The 20377-nt window shown below is 36.3% G+C and overlaps 1 pseudogene; it reads left to right on the top strand.

Moving 5' to 3' along the window:
- LOC121316653 overlaps window positions 1-18469 on the top strand; it is a 73441-nt pseudogene extending 54972 nt beyond the window's left edge.
- The last annotated feature ends 1908 nt before the right edge of the window (window positions 18470-20377 follow it).

The following is a 20377-nucleotide window of genomic DNA, read 5'->3' as shown; positions in this document are numbered from 1 at the left end:
GTCAAAGATTTAATAACCTTACTACAAACAACATCTGGAGTTCTCGAAGAAACATCCTGCTGAATCAGCCATGTTCAGATCGGCTCATTTCGCAGATGTGGCACTCATTCAGTAAATGAGAAAAAGTTCAAATCAACAGCATCAGAGGTGGCTGAAATTACACTGGATGTATTACAATGGTGCAGTCTTAATAAAATGTCTTACATTTGTCATGAGGAAATACCATGAAGTAAGCTCTAACTCCTGCCTGACTATCCAGATACAAATCAGAATCTAGATTTCGTGGATCCCAGGGCTATTTCATATTGGTCACTTATCAATGGAAGCTATTGGTTCAAATGCTTAAAACTTTTTTTCAGTATTTGAAATGAAGGCCTGTACTCTAAGGACTCTGAGAACTCAAGAGAGCATGTTCTTGTACTTACAGCTTCAATGGAATGATATACTACAGTCAAATCTTTTAGAAAACATATGGATGCTGTGAAGGGTTGGTTGCACACGGAGGACAGGGACAGAAAAGTTCCAAAGAAAGTATTCTTTAGTAGCGGCTCAGCCGCAACAAAGGATCAAAAGAATTAACAAACAAAACATAAACAAATAAATAAATAAATCATCTAGAGGCAGGTCTCTTTCCAGAAGTAAAAAAACAAACAAAACACAAACTGATCTTAATATTCTCACAGCAATGTCCACAGGCTCCTGTTCATTCATCGTACCTCCGGTGCTTTTCTTCCAATGAGATACCTCCAGATTTGTATTGTATTTCACCGCTCCGTTCAGACGATCCAAGCGGACTCCCTACACAGAATAATAAACCTCTTATAAATTATCTCTATTGCGGCCCAGATAGGCCACAGGTTCTGGCCAAACAAGTCAATTACTAATTAATAAGCAAACTCGGTTTCCTATGCTAGCAGCACCTCAAAATCATGGCAGGCTGATTCCAAGCCAGCCACAGATCATTCCAGCTGTCCCCTGCTATGTGGGCCAGCTTGGTTTCAGCCTGCCACAAGCGCCTCCTGCTTGTTTTTCTGTGAGCTGGCTCACAATACGTATGATGGAATCATCTCTTCACCTAGTTTATGGAATGGCTGTGATCTGAGTGTCCCTTTTTTGTTGAAACTTTTAAAATTCACTGAGGCATTTGTGAAAGAATGTCTTTTAATTGTGTTTTTGCTTTGTACTGGATTGTATCGGGTTGTTTTTCTAAATCGCCTTTAGCGTAGAGACCATCTAATGTGTAATAATGACCACTCTGTTCAAATTGATGGAGATAATCTTCATAAATTTACGTGGCTGTAGTGATAAAAGGAGTTTGAATTCTTTATTTGTGGCACTATTATTAAACTGTCTCAGCTAATGACCTTATAGTACTTCCATCAAAGAAGTGGTTGACCCGTTTTTAATGTTGCTCAAATCCTGTGGTAATGAATTATGCAGTCCTTTTTACCACTATGCACTTAATATAGACAGCCCACCTATTAGTGTTTGTTGATTCTGCCAGTGTAAATGATTCTGGAACCATTGTTACAGTGTTTTCTTTATTTTAAAACAACAACAACACTAAGAATTAAAATGTGTGTGAACATGTTGCAAATTCCATTGGGGGAAATTCTCACAAAATCAGAAGCACATCACTAGAATAGGAACACACTAACATAATACTGTGTGGAATAGTGGAAAATGAAAACAATTGTATTTTTTTTTTTTTTTTTGTGAATGAAGGAATTCACCAACAGTTCATATAATGCAACAAGTAAATGTAAAATAACATTATTAAAGGAATTCAAATTTCAAGGAACAGGGTAGCCCATTGACAGAAACTAGTCCACTGCAGGGGGAATAAAGCTACATGAATAGACTTGCACAGTTGGCTTCATCTAATCAGATTCTTATAGGGCCATCTGTGATAGATTGGATTCATCATCAGTACTGCATTTTGGTGTTCTAATTGTTCTTTATTTTGGGCATGCTAAAGGAAAATGATAACAATTTACTGATCTAGCACCAGGACTCTGTCCCTACTGGAGTGCAATTTGCTTTTGAGATTTAAATCTGTAAGTGACAATAAACTCAGTAAAGTCTATTTTGCTATTTTGTTTATGTTGAAAAACATGTAATGAATTTAGATTTTTAAAGCTGACTCACAGTATCCATTTGGAATTTAAATGTTCAAGCATGTACTAGTAAAGAAAATAAGATAACAAAATACAATTAAAACAAAAGTAAAAAGTAGTACACAAAGAATTCAAATAAAACTAATTCTGATGTAAGGAGCTAATTCTGATTACATCAGAAATGATGTACAGTACATGCTGTATGATCGTTTTTTAACATCATAATAAACTGACCTTAATTCAATAGATTGCTAGATGTGATTGTATTATTATCCAGTTTTTTTTTTTTTTTTTTAACTTATATATAAAAAGTCGTCTCCAACTTTTTACCCCTGTTTGCTCAATTATTATCTGTATCGGTGGCTCGCAACCCCACCCCCAGCCGACTCGAGGAACGGAGGCTGGAGCGCGCATCCTCCGAAACGTGCTCCTGCCAATCCGTCATTTTTCGCGCTGCGCATCCACAGCGAGGCCACCAGACCTCGAGTAATCCATGGATTCCCCTGCCAACCTAAGCCCTCCCAACCCGGGCAGCGCTTGGCCAATTGTACGCTGCACCCTAGGAACTTCCGGTCACAAACCTGCGATAGGGCACATTTGCGTGGAGTGCCTTTTCTGGATGCGTCACTCGTGAGCCCCCTATTATCCAGTGTTAATAGCAACCAGATATTTATTTATTTATTTATTTATATAACTTGTCTAATAGCGCAGTTTGGCATTACCAATTGAGGATGGTCATAAATGTATTTTCTGTGGAACATTAGTCTGTTCCTCTGGTGCAAATAACAGTATGTATTCAAATATTACTTTTTTCATTTGAAACACATTACAGTTAATTTGCTGTAATTAGCCACACCTGCAGAATTAAATAAACTGTTACATTGTTTTTTCTTATATAAAAGCACTTATTTACTGTGTTAGCCCTGTTCATGTAAGAACATAGGCAAGCATATAGTAGATAGAATTATGTTAAAGCATGGTAAAAGGCATGGGCTGTATGGTTAATATATTGGATAAGATAAGTTTTACAGTATTCTTCGGGATGAGCAGAGATTTTAGAGGCATGTTAATTTCAATACTAAATGGCTTACTACTTGTGATTTAAAACATTGTTTGTCAAACCCTGCAAAAAACGTTTGTGTTTGATTCTTTAGTCAGTCGGGTACCTTTGATCTAAAGCCCTCCAGAGGATGTGTGCCATGTAACTGTAACTCCTTTGGATCCAAGTCCGTTGACTGTGATGAAAGCGGGCAGTGTAGGTGCCAGCCTGGGGTGATTGGGCTGAAATGTGATCGCTGTGCTACTGGATACTACTCCTTCCAAGAAGGAGGATGCACTTGTATGCATTTCACTTATTATTCCTTTTTGTGAAAAGCTTTATAAAATATACCGAGCATCAAAAGAAACTTACCACTATTATAACACATTTTAGAAAAAAAAAAAGGTATATAAATGATAGACATTGACAAAATGTTTTTGGTTTCTTTTTAATAACTCGATCATTCATCCTTGACCACAACAAACTTTAGTGACTATGGCTGAAGCACATGCACTTAATCACCTAATTAGTGAGACAGTTGATTGGACACGGGATATGGAGTGATTTCAGATGTTGAATCGCAGGCTTGAATAAAAGCAACAAAGAAAATCACAGAAAAAAAAAAAAACAATATGCCACGTCTGTCGAGAGCAGCGCCTTCGTGCAATCGGCATGTTGGAGGCTGGACTAGGGCAGCTTGATGTGGCTCACTATCTTGGGTGTTCACAGCCAACAATTTCAAACCTGGCCAGATTTTATAATCAGACTCACTCTGTCAATGACAGGCCACAAACTGGGAGACCAAGAGCCACACCACCTGTACAAGATCATTTTGCAGCATCTTCGTGATGTCAATTGTTAATCAGCACAATAAAGTCACTGCAACTGCTCTAAAACAGGGTTTGTCATTTTTTAAATCACATCTAGTGAATTTTATCCAAACGTAAGTGATAAGTTTCTTTTGATGCTCAAGTGTAAGTTATACGTTTCTTTTGCTGCTCAAATATAAGTGATATGTTTCTTTTGATGCTCAGTATATAAGAAAGCCATTTTTTAAAAAGTTTGCTTTCTAGATATATTGTATTTTATAAGTTGTTACTGTACTGTTGCATTACAGAGCAAACACTGAGTACCCACATTCTTTTAGTAAAATGTGTACCCTGTATATAACATGCATGCCTGAGCAGCTTCCCATCTCTTATATATATGTAACCTAGTATAGTGTGTTCATCTATGAACAGACTTATAGCAAACACACATATCATTGCTGTTCCCTAAGCATTACCTATAACCACAACATCTTTTTCAACATTACTCAATACTTTTACATAAAAGCTGCCTTGGAGTTATGAAAATAACCCACACAGCTTGCCAGTGTTCCCATGTTGGTAATAACTGTGATGCAAGCAATGGACAGTGTATCTGTTTTCCTCATACGATCGGAGAGAAGTGTGATCGCTGTGCACCAAATTACTGGGGTCATGATATTATCAGCGGATGCAAGGTGAGGACATGTGAAATGTAAATACTGGCATACATACTTCAAACAAATGACATGCTGCCATGTTTTCATACTTTGAATACTAAAAGTGCTTAATTCTGGGTTTTTAAATATGTATTACGTGCATTTGACAGGACTGTTGCAATGTGAGCAGACCTTTTAACTTGATGATTTATAAGATCATTAAACGGATTGCAATGCTTTATTTATGCAAACAGTGAGGAAAGTTAATATTTTTAAAAGACGATAGGACCATTAAACCCTTACTTTTATTTTTGGTCTATAGCCTTGCGGTTGCAATGTCATGGGATCCCTAACACTCCAGTGCAACTGGCTGCTGCTTCTGTCGCCCAGGTTTCACAGGAGAGAAGTGTACTGAGAGTGCTCCCTGTCTGGCACAGCGTCTCACACCTGTGACATGGAGATGGAAACATGTTCTTGTACTGACTGCACTGGGTAGTGTAATTGAAAGGTAATGCAACTTTATTTCAGCTGAAGCCTTGCAAATTAATCACAACCCTTCAGGATTCATTTTGAACCCCAGAAGATTAACTGGCCATTGTAGTAGACAGTAAAGAAACTTTCAGATTAGAGTGCTAGTTGTATTCATAAGAAATACAAATGTGTGTGTATATATATATACAGCTATATACAGCTCTGGAAAAAATTGAGACCACGGCAAAATGATCAGTTTTTCTGGTTTTACTATTTATAGGTATATGTGTGGGTAAAATGAACATTTTTGTTTTATTCTATAAACTACTGACAACATTTCTCCCAAATTCCAAATAAAAATATTGTCATTTAGAGCATTATTTGCAGAAAATGACAACTGGTCAAAATAACAAAAAAGATGCCGTGTTGTCAGACCTCGAATAATGCAAAGAAAATAAGTTCATATTCATTTTTAAACAACACAATACTAATGTTTTAACTTAAGAAGAGTTCAGAAATCAATATTTGGTGGAATAACCCTGATTTTCAATCACAGCTTTCATGCGTCTTGGCATGCTCTCTGTCAGTCTTTCACATTGATGTTGGGTGACTTTATGCCACTCCTGGAGCAAAAATTCAAGCAGCTTGGCTTTGTTTGATGGCTTGTGACCATCCATCTTCCTCTTGATCACATTCCAGAGGTTTTCAGTGGGGTTCAGGTCTGGAGATTGGGCTGGCCATGAGAGGGTCTTGATCTGGTGGTCCTCCATCAACACCTTGATTGACCTGGTTGTGTGGCGTGGAGCATTGTCCTGCTGGAAAAACCAACCTCAGAGTTGGGGAACATTGTCAGAGCAGAAGGAAGCAAGTTTTCTTCCAGGACAACCTTGTACTTGGCTTGATTCATGCGTCCTTCACAAAGACATCTGCCCGATTCCAGCCTTGCTGAAGCACCCCCAGATCATCGCCGATTCTTCACCACATTTCACAGTGGGTGCGAGACACTGTGGCTTGTAGGCCTCTCCAGGTCTCCGTCTAACCATTAGATGACCAGGTGTTGGGCAAAGCTGAAAATTGAACTCATCAGAGAAGATGACCTTACTCCAGTCCTCTACGGTCCAATCCTTATGGTCTTTTGCAAACCTCAGCCTGGCTCTTCTTTGCTTCTCATTGATGAAGGGCTTTTTTCTAGCTTTGCACGACTTCAGCCCTGCCCCTAGGAGCCTGTTTCGAACCATCCTCGCCGTGCACTTCACCCCAGCTGCCATTTGCCATTCTTTTTGTAGGTCACTTAATGTCATCCTACGGTTGCTGAGTGACATTCGAATGAGTTGGCGGTCATCCCGGTCAGTGCAGAGTCGTTTTCGCCCTCTGCCGGTCTGTAGCTTTGTTGTCCCCAATGTGTGCTGCTTGACCTTGTTCTTATGAACCGCCGTCTTTGAAATTTTATGGATGGAAGCAACCCGACACTCACTATATCCCTCTGCCAGTAAAGCCAGAATTGAACCCTTCTTTTCCTCACTCAAAACTTTCCTTTTCAACTATTTGGGCATGATCAATAGTTATTTTTTGATTCCAATTACTTTTGAGGCACTACTAGCACTGTTTTGCCATCCAGCTGGTCCTATTGCAAGAGGATAGTGATGACCACACTAGTGGTTTTTATACTTTTCCTCGTTAAATAAGATTTGGTTCAGGTGATCCCCTAATCAGCACCTCATTCAGTAGAATGAGGTGTGCCTGTGTTGGAATTCAACAGACACTGGAATGGAATGGCTGCCATACATGTAGAGATGCTGATAAGAAAAATTTGCAGTGGTCTCTTAATTTTTTCCAGAGCTGTATATTTTTCATGGATCAGGCAGTCTTTCCCTTTTCAGTTCTTTTATCAATCTATACTGTGAAAAAAGTTTGAGGGATGACAGATTATCCACCACATTTTTTTTTCACATACAGTACTAAGTTACTCAGTACATTGTGCCCTTCATGCTTTTTTTTGTTTGATTTGTGAATCAGGGAATACTGTATTGCAGTATTATATTTGGAAAAAAATGAGAAACTATGAGATGACTACGGTGGTATGTATAAGGTATGCATTATACAAGCGGCAGCTCTGTCATGTACCATAGGGCTATATACACTAAAAATTACAGTAGACATTTAGTGCTCAGCCAACAACCTAGTGCCTCAGAGAAAAACTTATGATATCAGATAGCTTGTCATTTTCCCAACATAATCTAAGCACTTTGGCATTGCACTTATTGATTAATCTATATGTGAAATAGAGGTTTAATGGGAATGGATTGGCAAAGACATAAAAACAGCTTTCACTTCAAGGTTGCTTTTCCTTTTCCAATCCAAGATGATAATGAACAGGTGGCTGCTTAGCCAAGTTGCTAGCAGACAGGTGTCCATATTATAAAGCCATCCATTACAAGTGGCACTAATTGCGGCAGCCTCTCAATAGTGGCCAAGTATTAGCTGAGCATGAAGTCTAATCTGCAGTGTTAGGGGATTCTTCCAGGACAGAGTGCAAGCACTTAACAGGGTAGACAATATGAGCACTGGAAATCATCCTCATAATAATAATAAAAAAAGTAAATAAAAATACTAGCATTGTAGGTTTTGTGGGTGTTCTGAATATAAATATATATGACATAGCATTCAAATTACTGACATTTTTTTCTCTTACTGGCAATGATGAGTTTGACAGTTAACAATGCAGTGTGACATTTTGACAATCTGTCAAACAGCCTGTAATTATTAGTAATTACATAACACTATATATAATATATATATATATATATATATATATATATATATATATATATATATATATATATATATATATATATATAATGAAAGTAGAGTCTCTACGACAATGTAAAAGTTCAAAATTCATGGTCCCACTCGTTATTTGGCTTCAAATGGATCAATTATATAACTCCTGCTTGTTTTATTTTCTTCAAAAAAAATCTCTTTAGTTTAAAACATGACTATAAAAACAAATAAACAGAGCATTTCGACTTTACCGTGTCTTCATCAGGTTCACATTAATTGAGTTGAAAGTTGAATTGTTATATTTATAACAATTATATTAATTAGTTACATCTTATGTCTGTGTTAATTAAATAATTCATTAAATCAATAAACAGAGTAATCATTGCTTCAAACAATTTAAATCTAAACCATCAATCAACAATTTCAATGTTAACAAATTAATTGTACTTGAACCATCGAACAACAAGTTATCGCTATTCATTTAAGAGAGATTCTACAAATAGGTAAGCAAACAATTCTTATGTGCATTTTAATTTCATGAAACAATTAAATAACCCTTGTAAAACATGTATATAATATTAAGAGGCTGTTTATCCTAAACTTCAAAGAGATAACTTGTCATTTGTATAATCCATTAAAATCATGTATATCCTACAACCATCAATATAAACAGAATAATGCCAATAGCAACAGGTTACCAAATACATGAATGATTCACATTATCAGAAATCATATACACCAGAATCTTCATTTATGCATTAATCAATTACAAACAAGTAACAATTATACCTTAAACACTCATATACTTAAACATTATCAACTATATTTACTTAATTTTTAATCCAATTTGATTCTTAATTAATAATGACAGAGTATGCAGTATCTATTAGAGATAAGAACTGAGATCCAGGGTTTCATTTTACCCATGTGGTTCCATTGTTTTCAAAGTGAAAATCCAAAAAGACTCTTCTCAAAAGCTGTTTGATTATATTACCTCCTCTTTCAGGGGTTGTTACTTTTTCAGTCGCTATATATTTTAAGCTTGATGCAGAGCCATTATTCAGTTTTGTATAATGTCTTGCTATAGCATAATCCATGTTTTTTTTCCGAATTGCAGGTTTTTGTTCACCAATACATATTCATATATTGATAGGACTGAAGTTATGCCCCATCTCATTAGCAGTAAGGTCACACTTGAACCTGACGGGTTAATGTTATATACATTTACTCCATCATCTTCCCCCCTAGACCCCAGTTACTATAGTACTGCTTTTCTGCTACAACTCCAGCATATTGTACATTTACTGACTGTGACTGACGAGTTAAACTGAAAACACAAATATATTCTTAGTCACGTGTGCATCTCTCTTACAGGCAAATGTAGAGGGTCTTCGCTGTGACAGATATAAGACTGGCACTTTTGACCTCAGCACATTAAATCCACTGGGCTGCAGTAAATGCTACTGCTTCGGCATGACTAAGTGCACAGAAGCAAATGGACTGATTCTTATGTGGATGGGTAAGAAACTACTGAAGTGTGTAATGTGTTATGTCATTTCCAGTAGGATCTTGTTAGTCACTTAGAGAAAGGTTATTGAAACCATTGATTGTACATACTCTTTGCTGTATGCCATACATTGAACAAGTTTGTCACTTAGAGTATACAGTAAGTAGTGGGGTTCTGACACTTAACCTTAAAGTCTGTTTAAAACAATTTTCAAAATATACGCTCTAGTGCACTGATAGTGTAAGAATTATTGCCCACACTGTGAAACAGGTAACACAGCAATAATGATCCGTGATGTGGTACAGAACAGAAAAGCCAGAGCTTTTTTTGTATGGTTTTTTTTTTTTTTTTAATTGCTATTCCTACAGTGATTTAGAGGACAGATCTCAAACTCCAGTGCACTAGAGGGGACGTTATAAAAAAAGCTTCGAAACAAACTAAAGTTATAAGTGTAAAAGAGTTGTCGGGATGAAAAATGAAGAAAAATGACATGTATGTTATTTAAACAGTTGTAGCAAACATGGGAATGTATAACGCTTTTGGAAACCTACTACTTACTCTAAGTACATTAGTAATTGTTTATATTACAGTGCTGCTTATTAATGTTTTATAGATGTTTTATAAATGTATAATAGGTGCTTAATAACCATGTTATATAGTGTTAATAAAACATTGTAGATTTATAACCATGCACTAGCCATAGACAGAATTACAGTTTTATAAAGGGGGCAGTTTCTAGCCATCTATTCTTCTTTGGGATGCTTAACCATGCAATAGCCATAGATGGAATTATGTTTTTATAAACTGGACCATTTTTAGCCACCTGTTGTACTTTGGGATGTTTAAACGTAATTCTGTCTATGGCTATTGCATGGTTATAAACCATCCGTAATGCTTTATTAACATTCTATAACATAGTTATTAATTATGTTATATACATTTGTAAAACATTAATAAGCAGCACCTTAATACAGAGTGTTACCAGTACATTTGTAATAGATCTAGATCACATTTGAAAGCACTATACACTAACATGTACCAGAGAACCTCCATTTGCACAACACTTACATTTCATTATTATAAGTTCAGTGATTCAGGTGCACAGAAACAATTTAGCTGAATGGGGAAGAATGCTTTAAATTTGTTGTTACATTTAAACTTGGCATCAAACTTTCTTGCCTGATGGGTTATTATTTCCTGGCAGGAAGCCTAAAGAAAGATAGGCAATTTGTTATTTATTTATAATTACTAGTAATTTGAAAAAAATCTATTAAGTTTAAATACACAATTGAATGCAAACAGCAAAAAAAAAAAAAAAAAAAAAAAGTCTGAACTACACCTACCTATCCCTAGGCTGATTTTGATTTCTTGTTCAGAAGACCTGTGTGACAGTGTGAAACCAGATTTTTCAGGTTACTCTGCTCATGTGATGAATGTAAAAATGATGGAAGATTCTGGGTTACCTTTATGTAAGTACTGTAGCTCCAGAGTCAAACTGAGAAAAAACAATTGTGTGGGATTGTGCTCGATGTGAAATCGATGTTTCATACCAATGAATTAGTGTAATTGTTGAATTCAAAGCTTTTGGGGGTATATTTCGTTTCTTTTAGTACCTCAGTACCTGTCCAGTTAGCTGTTATTTCTAGCAGCTAGATTAACAGATATTGAATTCACATGGCTTCCTATTCCCAGTTAAAATGTCCTATTGTCTATGCTTTCTTCATCCTTTTCAATGCCACCTTCAAATGGCCTTACAGTAAAAATTGCAAGTTTATAATGCTTCTAAAATCAGTTTTATACACTTTATAGGATTATACTCCAAAATATCCTCAAATCTCAGATATGAAATCTTCCTATATCTCTTATCACTGTCAATCAAAGCGCTTTTTGTATGTTTTTAGGCTGGCTGTGTAGGAGGGAATATCAGCACAAGACATGAAATCCAAGGTCTGTTTGAGTGTTTTCCGTCCTACTAAATACTACTTTACAACAAGTTGCAAACTCTACATATATTTTCTAATCATAAAAAACTAATTTGGTCTATTGGCACTCTGTCAAAGAAGGAAAACTTAATCAGAGCTGTGAAAGAGTAAGTAACGTGGCACCCACGGTTGCATTTATCATATTTAACATGGTTTGCAGGGTTTTTTTTAAAAAAATTTTTACAACAATCTCTTGGCTTTACAATGATTACCTACGCTTTATCATGCATTCACTATTTTATTACACCATGCTTTTACTATAGTAAACTTTTACAAGGCATATTGCAAACAAAGAATAAAAACAGATTGTGATATATTGGTTGGTAGCAGTAATCAAAGTAAATTAGTATTTTTTTTTTAAATAAAGTACTCTATAGTTTATTCAACTGCAGACCAATATCTTGTTTCTACCCTTCAGCCTGGCGTGTCAATGGAGACCATTTCTAGACATCTTTATAGGCCACTTGAAAACTAGTTTTATAAAACTGTAAACATCAAATAATACACAAAGGCAGCCAAAAGTGAATTGAATTTTATTTGCAAAGATCTTCCAAATCTTCAAGTATTCTCCCCGATTCACAGAATCACAAGATTGCAGAAATAGTGAGAGGAACATGCTGTGTTGTTTATGTAAATACTGTCACTGTGTAAATTGTTTCTTTCCTCTTTGCCTTGTGCAATTAAGGACTGATAATTTGTGCATTTTCTGGTTTTCTTTTTATTTAAATGAGTGAAAACTAATTAATGAGTGGCATGTTTTCTTTATTATTTGACTCACCAGTCACAACTAAAGGTGAGTAAAGACAAACCACACGCACTCAAAGCCTTTTGCCAGTATTGGCGGCTCAAGACTCATCGTCACTGGCAGAGGTCTGCTTGGTAAAGAAGACTTGTGATTGTGGCAGTACAAGAAGATGGTGTTTAAGTACAACCCACCCAATAATGGTCAAAACAAGACAAACCAAGGGCCCTACTGTATTCTTGCAAGTATGAATTTAGTTAAACTTCATACTGTACCTTTTGTTTTACCTAGTTGTCAGAGAAGAACCACAAATGACATTTCATTCCAACACCCTGAGATTATGGCCGATATAGACTTGATGTCTGAGATCTTATCTATGAACCCTTTTGCTGGAAACTACCAGTTCATGGTCATGTCAAAAGGCCGAGTTACCGTAATTTACTTTTTTTTTTTTTTTTTTTTTTTTTTTTTTAAAGTTAGCTGTTATTTGCTGAGATTTGATTTGACTGGGGCTACTGCTTTTCTTTAATCTGACAGATAACACCTTCAGGTGACAGAGAAATCAAATAATACTTCAGGTTAAGGGGATTTTGCTGCAAACGAGTTGTTAACTCAAACTTCTAGATAGGTTTCTCTGAAGTGACAGCCCTATTTCAGAATTTGCTATAAAATTGACATGCTGTAAACATTTCAAAACTTTTGTGATTAACATTACTGTAATCTGATTACATTTTTCAGTAACTTGTAACTGTAATGGCTCCATTTTCAGACAGGTAAAGTCAAAAATGTGGTAATGCGTTACACGTTATGGAAAAAAATAACATACTCACTTATTTACATTTAAAAACAAGGACTACCGCTAATGCATAGCATGGACATCAGAAAGAGCTTTAACAGTGCAAAACAAACCTTACACATCACATGAACACACTTAATATAATTTTGCAAGAAAATGGTGTCAGGGGAGAGAATGAGGTGTTCGATTGCTGGATCTATAAAGAACATTACAGCTGTAGTCTGACCCAGCTAAACCAAGATATTTATGTAAAATGTAAACTGTGCCTGAGGAGTAACTATTTGTAACTGTAAATTTAACTCTAGTTAAATTTTTTCATAGCAATAAGTTACTGTAACTAGTTACAATTTTGTTCAAGTAACTTGTAACTGTAACATAACTTCTAGGCAAATGTTTTAACTTTGGTTTCCAAATGAAGCTGCATATGTACCATAAAGCAAGAGTTTATGAAAAAAAAAAAAAATGAATACATAAAAAATAAGCATGTTAGTCTGAGCCCCCAGTAGTTTCATAGAGGCCACACCATGTTGTGATAATACACTGATGTTCAATGTAATGTGCCCATGCAGTGTGTTTTACATGTGTTTCTAAGTTTCTCTTTTTGTCCCCAGATCACAGCCTATGGAGGTGAGCTAAATTATGCCATTTACTTTGAGGCGAGAGATGAAACAGGGCGTTCCACCTATGAACCGCAGGTTATAAGAGGCGGTGCCAATAAGGATAAAGTTATCATACGCCACATGCCTGCACTTCAGATTGGCCAGCTAACCAGACATAAGATAGATATGATTGAGGTAAAATAACAAAGACAAAAAAGTCCCATAATAACAGCGCAGTGTGTAATCATGTGTATTTATATATATATATATATATATATATATATATATATATATATATATATATATATATATATATACATTTTTTCATTAATTTCAGAACAATTGGAAGTTCCATGGCTCCAGTGATGTCAGGACCATGACCCGGGAAGACTTCATGTATGTTTTGTTTAATATTGAGTATATCCTGATCAAGGCCTCTTATGGAAACTTAATGAGACAAAGCAGGTAGCGTATTTATTGTTATTTTTACGTAAAGTATATATTGGATCTGTTGCATACCTATAATACAAATTATTTACCAATAGTGGACCCTTGTAGTGGGTAATTAAGTTTGGCTTTCTTTCAGTATGGTTCAAGGTGTTCAAACATTCTTAAGCCATGGTGACACGTGCCATTTATGCTCTTGATTGCAAACATGCAGACTGCCTATACAACGTAATGTGAAAAGGCTCTGTAATCTGTTCAAACCACAAAAATAGAATCATTCTTTGAACAGATAATGTACATAGTACAGTATCCATGACTACCAGTATACGTTTTACGGAGACATTTTTCTGCAAAAAGCTATTTTTAATGATAAATACATTGTGCAGAATATGTTTGTCTGAACAAAAATGTGTGTTACCAAAGACGTTTAGATAATTCAATGTTAACCATAGGTTGTTTCTGGGTGTCCTTTTCTCCAGAACTACTTATTTATTATAAACACAGTTTGAAATGTAGAAAGATTGTCATACATTCAAGAACACTGTGTATTTAAAACAAAACATTTTAAATAATAAATTAACTCCCTGCCTAATATTTGCAAATCCTACCTTAACTTCTGCAAGTTAGTGTTGTTTGTCCCATTCACCCTTCTATATACAGTTTTTTGCTTCTCATAGTACAATCTTAAAAATGAAATTGTTGTTGTGTGTACTCAGGAATGTGCTGCAGGCTATTACAGACTGTCATCGAGAGTCAACGGCAGTGCAGCCAGCTCTGGTATTGGGAGCTGTGTCCGGCCACAGTGAAATTTGTGACCCTGAAACATCCATCTGTCAGGTGCTTACTACTATTCCTCACTTTCCAAAATGTATGCGTTGGTAGACATTTTTTTATCAAGCAAAAGTCATGAGCTGGATGCTGAACATTTTATATTAATGTTTGCAGTTATAATTATCTTTTCTTCTCAGAATTGTCATCACAACACTGTTAGGGACTGCTGTGAGCGCTGTGCTCCTGGATATTATGGAGTAATGATTGGCTCCCCTGATGACTGTCACCCCTATGCCTGTCCTCTTCCCATCTCCAGCAACAACTATTTGTCTGTGTGTCAAAGCTTCCTTTATGAACCATTAATGTTCGTCTCTGTATAGTCATTGCGGCATCGTGTTTTCACTAACTCTCCTGCTATTATTATTTTTAGCTTTAGCCCAACCTGTGTCATGGAGGGGTTTCATGATTTCTGTTGTGCTTCCTGTCCGTCAGGATATGAAGGGCAGTACTGTGAGAGGTAAGGAATGGTTAGACCATCAACAAAAGGAAGGAATGGTTTTGTATATATATATATATATATATATATATATATATATATATATATATATATATATATATATATATATGACTACTGTCATAACAACAAATCAGAATACATACACAAACAGTTAATTTACTCTGTTTTTTTTTTTGTTTTTGGTTTACCTGTCACTTGCAAATTAAAGGTATGTAGATACACCTTGAATGTAGTAAATATACATACTATTCAAAAATACACAGTGACGCATATAGTTACAAAAAAGCCCCAAAACAATAAAAGCAATATTATTAAAATGCTTTGGGAAAAGGAAGGACTCAACATTAAATTGAAATTAGACAAGGTTCCTGTGGTATTCATTTTTTCAAAGGCAGCACAGTCTTTTTTTAGTTTTAATAAATTGAAAATATAATTGTTTCATTAACATAGTTTGTTATTTAACACTCTGCATGACACCAGTATTATTTAATTTAGAATGTATAATTAATGAATGCCGCCTATTCTGATGAGATCCTTGGGCATTCCTCCTAATAGGACACCTGCAACTTCTGAATCTGAGGAGCAGCAAGTTTGAACATATAATGAACTACAGATATTATACTTTCTGGGCTAAATTCGAAGATGGATCATGCATAAAGCAGTCCATAAAACTGTTGTGTTAAATACCCTTAAAAGAAAGTGTTTTAAAAATGTCAAATTCTGAAGTATTTATTGTAGATGTTGTTGTGACTCAACTTACACGATACACAAGAGGACCTGGTCCTTTTGTGAAGCACTGGGTTGTGAACACATGGTACTAATTTTGCACCCAGTCTCTATCTGTGTGTTTGCTTGCCTCTCCCTGACCTTTTCTACAGTAGATATCACTGACATTTCAGGACACCAATACGGTACTATTTACCACTTTCACAGCTTACAAGATTTTCTGAATTATTTGGTCTGTGGAAAAGTATGGTATGGCTGGCTAGTCATGGGAAAAGAAGAGGAGTCAGGCAATTGTTTACATGCTTGACAGCTGTGGCAAAGTGGTTGGTAAGGGGAACAGGTGTAGCAGTGATGCGATGCAGGAGTGATGAACAGACAACAGTGATTCAGTGAACAAGTGTTTATTTGTGCTGTTTCCAGATCTGGCGACCGTCAAATAATAAATCCCCGGCCGTACACAACAATGTGTAAAGCGCGGGGATGGAGAACACAGTACAGTCTCGCACACAAACAAAGGCACGGTCACCAGTCCTGGGTGATGTTCAAACGTGTAGGTGCTGTGCAGTGGTGCTCCGGATAGTGCTTTACGTGGTGACAGCTCTGGAGGTGTGCGTTAACTTTCTAGTGGTGCGAAAAAGACAGACAATTATAAACAAACAAAGACAACACACAACACGTAATACACTCTGAGAGCTCCTCTCTGTCCTTCTCGCCTCACGTTACCCAAACGAAGGAAAAGATCAGCGTTACCCTGGCCCCTATATGTAATCCTGCATGATGTCTAGGTAAACGGTTGCAGCTGCCTTATTACTTGCAGCTGCCTCTCATTTACCTTTCAAATCAATACGGTCTTACAACAGAGTCGCGCTTCTTTCCAGGCTGACCCACTTCCCTGACCCAGAAACGAACTGTCAGGCCAGCCCTTCCAGATACTTCTCCTCTCGTTCTTTAGCGCCCTCACAGGTCGGGAGGAAGATTCATCACCAGAACTCATCTTTCCGTCACAACAGCACATCTCTATTTACAGCAATTAAACAAACTAAATTTAAAACAAAGAAACACCCAATCCCTTCCAATCTGGGTTTTAAACAAATACAGACAGTACTATTTTCAATTATGCCATTAAGTGCAGCCTGATTTGGATGCAGTACATCTTTCCTGATTGGTCAGTCTTCTCCAAGTCAGAAAATACATTTAAAGACTTGATATTGTTGCCACCTGTTGGAAGGTGCCATAATGGCCACACTACCGTACCTTTTTGAAATCCTACTCTCCTAATGGTTTAGATTGCATTTTCATGTTTTATGTTTTGTAGTTATACTTTATTTTCTAGGTGTTATTTTGATGCAAACAGAGGTATGTTTTGTTGATAATGTGCTTATTCCAGTGTGTTCAAGGTGAGCTTTACCATCAAATTGGCTCAGACAAGCCTGGTAAAAATATATTCTCTGTGAAAATTGTACAATTTTTGTCTCCTGGAAGAACACACATACCTAAGTATTAAGTAAGTTAAAAATCCCTGAATTTCCTATTAAAGTCACTGTTCAATTGAGTTATTTTAAATGCAGGTTGAAATGAAAATCCTTAAAATGATGAGTAGCCCTAATCTTACTCCAGGTGTGTCACTACTATATGTAAGCATAATACTGTATTTTTTATTGCTTACATTTTGTTAAATATAATCTTTTTTGTTTGTTTCAAATTTAGTTTGGAGCTAAATGCTCCAACCTGTGGATTTCTATATTGCTGTTAACTAATAAGCACTTAGCTCCAAACTGAACTGGCATGTAAGGATGTCCTATACTGCAAAAAACTTTACATCATCAGTAAGGGTGATTAGGTACTTGTATTAAAAAAAAAAAAAAAAAAAAAGAAAAAAAGACAATTTAGCTTCATATTATAACGATGTATAGAGTGCATTGTAAGAAGATTTTCACATCAGTCGAGGCCAGAGCAGCCAGTGGCAATGTCACTCATGGACTCGTGTGTCTAGGGAGAACTATCAATGCTGATGTGTTTTACCCTGAATGCATAGTGTTAATGAACCTGTTCTGTAGGCAGTGGCCATTGCTCCCAAAGCAGGCCAGCTGGATGACAGCTGCTGTTCCAGCACAGGACATCTTGTAGTAGAAATATAGCTCCTAATGGTTTTCTATAGGAAGCTTTTGGTATATAAATAAATATGACAAGGAGATTATAAACAACACAGCATTTCGGCTAAAAAGGTGGCCATTCTGCACAATATGCATATTTTGAATAATTAATGTACGCATTCCCTGATGTATTCATTTATTAATTGACACATTCATGTGTATGTGGTTGAGCTGTACCTACTCCTAAATTTCCAACATATTCCTTTTTATTAGTTTGCGATGACGAATGTACTGGACTTCTCTTAAATGACTTGGACAGCCTTGGCTGCATGGTTATGAGTGTCAATCTAACTGGCTCGCTGTCTCTCCCATATAAAGAGCTTAACAGATTTGAAAACATGACACAGGAACATTAATGTTATCGGAATTGTGAACATGTGACTCAACTAAAATCTATATGTTTTTTTGTTATTGTTTTTTCTATTTTATAAATGGAGGAATTCAAATCTAATTACGATAAGCAATACTTTAAACTCCCTGGATTTGTATTATATTCATTTATCTGTCACTTATTCCATTATGTGTGCACGTAATCAATCTCTCAGCAAGCCGGAGTAAGGGGGAATTTCTGCAATTAGGTCAGAATGAAAATGACCACTAGGTGTGCACTAGAGGTAACAGTGAGTTTGTTAATAAATTGTAGTACTAAATGATGAATAAGAACAGGTATACTGGTAAAATAAACACACACAAAAATATGTTTTATTCAAATCCACAGGGTTGAATGTTATCATTAAGCCCCAAATGAATCCCATTAAAATTAATTATATTAATAAATGATGATTTAGAACATGTGTATTGGCAAATGCACAGATTATGCTGTGAAGTTAACTATTTGTAAAAAATAATAATAATAATAATAATATTTAAAACTATGTTTTTATATAGAAAAGTTACTCAAACCAAGCTGAAAAGCAGAATACTGATATACAGGGGAGCCAACGTAACATTACCAATCACATATAAGATGCCCTTTCTGTAGCCTGTGTGTATGGAACTGTGAAATGTTACTGAGGCCATGCTTTGAATGTCGGTTTAATCTGAAGGTTAAGTGAGAAGAACAGAATGTTTATATCAAGGCTTCGTGGAGGTGTGAGGACCAGTTATGTCAACCCCTGTGTATAACCATAAACCCTAAAACAACATGCTGAGCATTTTTTTTTTTTCCATAGCATCATCACCTTTCACCTCAGCAAACTCCAGAGCGGCTCCTCCAGCTTCCTGGCAGTAACCTGGGCACACTGGTGACATAGATGGGGGAGCTTCTAAGCAGGGTTGGTCAAAACAATTGCTCTGCAGCTTCACTATATGCTGTACTTCACTATTTACTGTCATTTTGACTGCTCAGCTGCCATTCATACTTTTAATACAGACTGCAATTGCATAATTGGAAAAATTGACATTTTGTGAGATGTGCTGAGTTTGTACCTCTTGTACATGAGGTTTAAAAAAAAACCAAAAGCGACGTTGTTGGTACATCCGTCCTCTCAACCAACAGAGAGTGACACTTGCAGATCATTCCAAACGAGCGCTGGCATCCCAGAAAACCCGTGGATTTGGCAAGTACTATAATTATTTCTGACCTTGCATATATATCATTGACGTTTCTGCTGATATTTTTCTTTGCAATATCGTTTTTTTTTTTATAACTATTATATATACTGGGCATAAACACAGTACTGTTTCATTTTATAATCCAGCGACTGTGATAAGAGAGTAGGCCTTATCATAGTGTGACCACCCGTCCCTAATTGGGTGGGACAGTCCGGAAATGTAAAGAACAAGTCCTGGTCCCAGGCTTCATCCCTCCAGGACGGCATTTGTCCCAAATTCGTAGACGCAGTGCAATCTTACAGTTTAGAGCCACAGTCAAACCATAACATACCTGTTTATAGCGCATCATAGCACCGCTCTTGCCACATTATTTTGCAGTGCTTTACATTCGCTCGTTTGCCAGTTAAAACAATCACAGTAATGTATGTATATATCCAAGCACACTCCCAGAAATCTTTCACATGGTACTCACAACTGAACCACACCGACATCCCATATCATGCTGATAACGACTCTGCATCAACATGCTGTGAAGTGTTTGTCAGAGTGCTGCATTGTTCTGTTCTTTCCTGAGTTTCCCTTCCCTTTTTAAAAATGAATAAACACAGCGCCAAATAGTCCACAACAATAAAAGCTACAAAAGGAAAAGGTAGCTCAAAAATATTTTATGCTGGTTGTTCCATTTCGAATCATTTTACTCTCGCAATCAC

The sequence above is a fragment of the Polyodon spathula genome, chromosome 6 (assembly GCF_017654505.1).
Source record: "Polyodon spathula isolate WHYD16114869_AA chromosome 6, ASM1765450v1, whole genome shotgun sequence".
In the NCBI taxonomy this organism is placed as follows: Eukaryota; Metazoa; Chordata; class Actinopteri; order Acipenseriformes; family Polyodontidae; genus Polyodon; species Polyodon spathula.
The sequence above is the reverse complement of the archived record's forward strand: the minus strand, read 5'-3'. Positions and strand labels throughout refer to the sequence as shown.